A 4443-nucleotide genomic window follows, 5' to 3' on the forward strand; every position below is an offset into this window, starting at 1 on the left:
CCATATAAATTTGCATGAGTGAATCTTATGGATAAATTATTTTCCAGACCTTTTCTCTATTTCTCAAGTACAAATTCTTGCTTCACTCCTTTCACCTAGAAAAACACATCATTTACTTCTTTATTTAGAATGTGGTGTTCAGTTAGATTTCTCTTGTTTGACCATATCTTCTCCTTCTTGTCACTTACAAAAAGATACATGTCTTTACCTATTTTCTCAGCAATTATTTTATTTCCACCTCCTCCTTTCTTCTCAGTTGCCTCACTGAATTAATTTTCTCTCTCCTGTTTATACTTTCTGTCTTTCCACTGACTATTTCTTTTCTTTGTCACATAAGCGGAACTACCCACTACCTAGAGCTAAACAGCTAAAAAAATAATTAACTATTCTAAAAGTATATCTGATGTGGAAGTTACATAACTGTTTGGGTTTGGCTGTGAGGTGTCTTTTCAAAGCCTCTGTGTTAGTGCAGGAACATTCAGAGTTGGGATGATTAGATTATGAGATCCATAACCTCACTGGTCCATCTTAGTTTGAATCAACTGACTGGGTAATAACTAAATAGGAGTGTGGCTGGAAGGTGGTTTGCTGGGGACATGTCCTGGAAGGGTTCATCTTCCCTGAGGGTCCTTCACCTTGATTTATTCTTTTTCCAGTCACCAGGAGAGCAGTGGTCCTCTTCCATGTCCTTGTACCATCATGTTCCACCTCACCTTGTGCCTAGAGAAATGGAGTTGGCCAACTATGGACTGACTGTCTGAAACCATGAGCCAAAAAATAAACTTTTCCTTCTCTAAGTTGCTCTTGTCAGGTATTTTCGTCACATTGAGGACAAGCGGACTAGCATAGTAACTCTACAATTTCTTGAAATTTTCTGCTAGAATTCTGCCAATATATTTCAATAACTACAGTTATCATAGTAAGATTATATAACATCTTAAAGAACAACTCTGTTCATAAAGGCTAGAAATATAAGGTTTAAGTCCTACAATGTTTAATTATAAGAAAAGCATGAAGAAAGATTTTATCCATCCTGGAGTCATTCTGATTTGGATGTAAGGTGAGGCTGATGTAGGGTCAGGGAAATTGGCTGACTGCACTAACTAGCACCTGGCCCATTATAGCTTGGCCTAGATGATTCCCAATCAGAAAAACAGACATTCTGATTTTAACTTCCTTAATTTTCTTAATAGTATCTTGCAGTGAGAAATAGAAAAGACAGGGTATACATTTTAGAGTGAGAAAGCAGTAGATTTGGAGTCTTGTTTAAATCCACTTACGATATGTGCTACATTAAGTCAATTACCGAAATCCTTTAAGTTTCCTTGCCTAATATTTCAGTCCCATCAAGGGCAATCTATTGTCAATGATTAGAAATAATGTATATGGCACTGCACTTGACCACATCAATGACTACTTCATTGATGCCATCTTCCCAGGTAGTGTGTCTGTTACCAATCTGTCCACTGTCGGTGTCAATTATGCCAAGGGAGATATCCTGATCCAGATAGAAATGTTTGATTTCCATCTCTTTTTCATTTGAACTCATATGAGAAGAGTTTATGAGCACTTGGTAGTGAATCTTCTAGGCCATATGTATAAATTGGAGTTCTCACCAATGCAAAACAAAGCTAAGGCAAACTGAAAATCTGGGAAGCCTGTCATGACACAGCAGAGAAGGGTGCTCATGTGCTTATAACAATAGTGTGAGATAGTTAAGGCTGGGAATGATGAGGAGATACAGAGAGAGAAGAGACAGAAAACGATTTACTACACAAACAAACTCAAGTGAATAGTATGCTGGTTTCTGGTGTTCTCCAGTTCTCATAAAATCTGGTTGTTTTGACTGCATGAAACCTTATAAGCTTAATCTGTCTTTACATTTTTTACCTTTTTTGACCTATATGGAGTCTTTATCCAATATCTGAAAGTCATTTATTAATTCAACAAGAACTATAATGGCCTGTCCCAAACTTCAGGGAGCAAAACTGAAGAAATCTGATAAAAAAAAAAAAAAACTTGCCTGTAGAGATTATCATTGAATTTTCTCTATCACAATGCCTCTTTATCAAAAGTTTGGAGTTAATTTTGATACTAGGTAAATCAAACATTCCCAGGAATTCTTATTTATAGATATTTCTTGTTCTTCCCATGCTCTCTCCTCTTGGCCAGATCCTCACTGCAGCCTATCTACCTATTGTAACAGGTCTCCCTATCTTTTGTATCATACCACTTCAGACTATCTACAAACTTCCAGAGAAGTCTTCATAAAGTCAGACTTTAATCATTTTGTTTCCCATTTAAAAAAATGGATAACTTCTTATTTATCCAAATTCAAACTCCCTAACCTTCAACTTCTAAATCAATGCTTCTGTACTCTTAATGTTACATATTACTTCAAACTTACACAGCTGTTTTTTGCTTCTACTCTATTTTCTTTGCTGGAATGTGCTGCTTCTGTGTCTGAATTTTAAATTCTAGGAATTTCTCTAGTCCCTATAAATACTTTCTGAACTTGAATCCTGGCCTGCCTGCATTTTCATCTATACAACATGGGGAAAGTTATAACCAACCTGTACCACTATTTTCTTATCTACATAAAATAGTACCTACAGTATAAAATGAATTTTATGGTTATGATAGGCAGTCTCTAAGATGAACTCCAATAATCCTCAGTTTCCTAGTATTCATGTTCTTCTGTTATATCATCTGTTATTAGTCAGTGTTCCATTAATAAAATTTAATACATGAGATTGCATACTTTATTATGTAGTCTGTATCTAGCTTAAAGTTGTGAAGATTCAGGGGAATGGTGCTGGCATTGGCTCAGCTGTGCTGAGGACTTCATGGAGGATAGCATCATAATGGTAGGAATGTGTGCAGGAGGGAGAGATCACATAACAAGACAAAAAGTCAGAGCAAGGAGAAGAGCCAGTCTTACTATTTTATAGCAACTCCTCTATCAGGAACTAATTTGAGTCCTACAAAACCTACCAAATTACTCACTTTTAAGAGCAGCATCCCTCCAGTAACCTAAGTACCTCCTGCAAGGCCCTAGTTCTTAAAGGTCCCACCACTTTCTAACATCACACTTTTGAGACCAAGTTTCCAACACAAGAACCCTTTGGAAAAAAAAAAAAAAAACCTATATCCAAATCATAACATCATCTTCTAGATAATAGGATGATCCTTTAAACTTGCTCTTACATGTAGTATGGCAGAAGTGATGGGTGTCATTGTGAGAAGAAGTTAAACACAACAGCTTCTTCCACTATGAGCATACTTTCTAGTTTTCCCATAGATTATTCACCCTGCAAGGAGCCAGCCTGCCATGTTATGAGGCAATTCAGAGGAGATGCCCTTATGAAATTAACTTGAACATTTTTGCAACAATCAAATGGGCTTGGAAATGTGTTCTTCAGCTCCACTTTAGCAACTTCAGTTGGAATAACTAGTGGTTTGACAGCAACCTTTCGAGACATCTGGAATGAGTGGTCCCTGGGTGGACCGCTTCTAGAATGTTGATCATTGAACTTTGAGATAATGAATGCTTATTGTTTTATACTACTAATTTAGCCATAATTTTATATAACAATAAATATTAATAGACAGTTTACATAATTCATATAAAAAAGCTTAGCAAGTACCAAATAATTTTAACTGCTAACTATATTGCTGGCATTTATGGTCACCACACATCTTTCCTTTATCTGAATTTTTATAGGGTAAATATATAGAAGTCCTATGGTTATAGTTTGATATTCTATATTATTATTAAAGAAATTATATAAATAAATATTTACCCACATATATTCATATGCATACTTGTTATAAATATGTGCATGTCCATACCTATATCTATATAGTATATGAGGGAGAGAGGTATACACACATATGTCTTTGAGGTGAAGACCTTACATCTTTCCCAAGCACTGAATTAAATTTGTGCAAAATGTGAATTTATTGTATCATGAATAAACTGATGGGAGATAGAATGACACACTTTCATCCATTAGACTTGCTTTAAAAAAACTCCATAAGCGACAGACTGGTATTTCTGGAATCCATTTAGTGGTGACTGTGAATTGGGTCAAAGAGAATTAAACAGATGGAATTATCTGGTTTCATTTGAATCAGCTGAGAAAACAGAAAGGGCTGATGCGGGTTTGGTTTCTATAGTCAGCAGCACAAAATCTTTGATTTAATATTGAATAAATACAGATAATTAAAAACAATTTATATTTTCAAAAACTATTTCAAGCACTAGTAAAAGGTACATCATGTAATAAGAATTCTGAAAGCTTATGTTGTTTTAGGAAGGATTTTGAATTGCTTTATATATACTTTAAATGATGTCAAATGGCTAGATTATTTGTTTATGTGCCAATTTTCATCACTTCCATTAGTTTAAATATTACATGGTTGCACAAATTAAAGTGATGC

Source organism: Callospermophilus lateralis, unplaced genomic scaffold, assembly GCF_048772815.1.
Source record: "Callospermophilus lateralis isolate mCalLat2 unplaced genomic scaffold, mCalLat2.hap1 Scaffold_91, whole genome shotgun sequence".
Classification (NCBI taxonomy): domain Eukaryota; kingdom Metazoa; phylum Chordata; class Mammalia; order Rodentia; family Sciuridae; genus Callospermophilus; species Callospermophilus lateralis.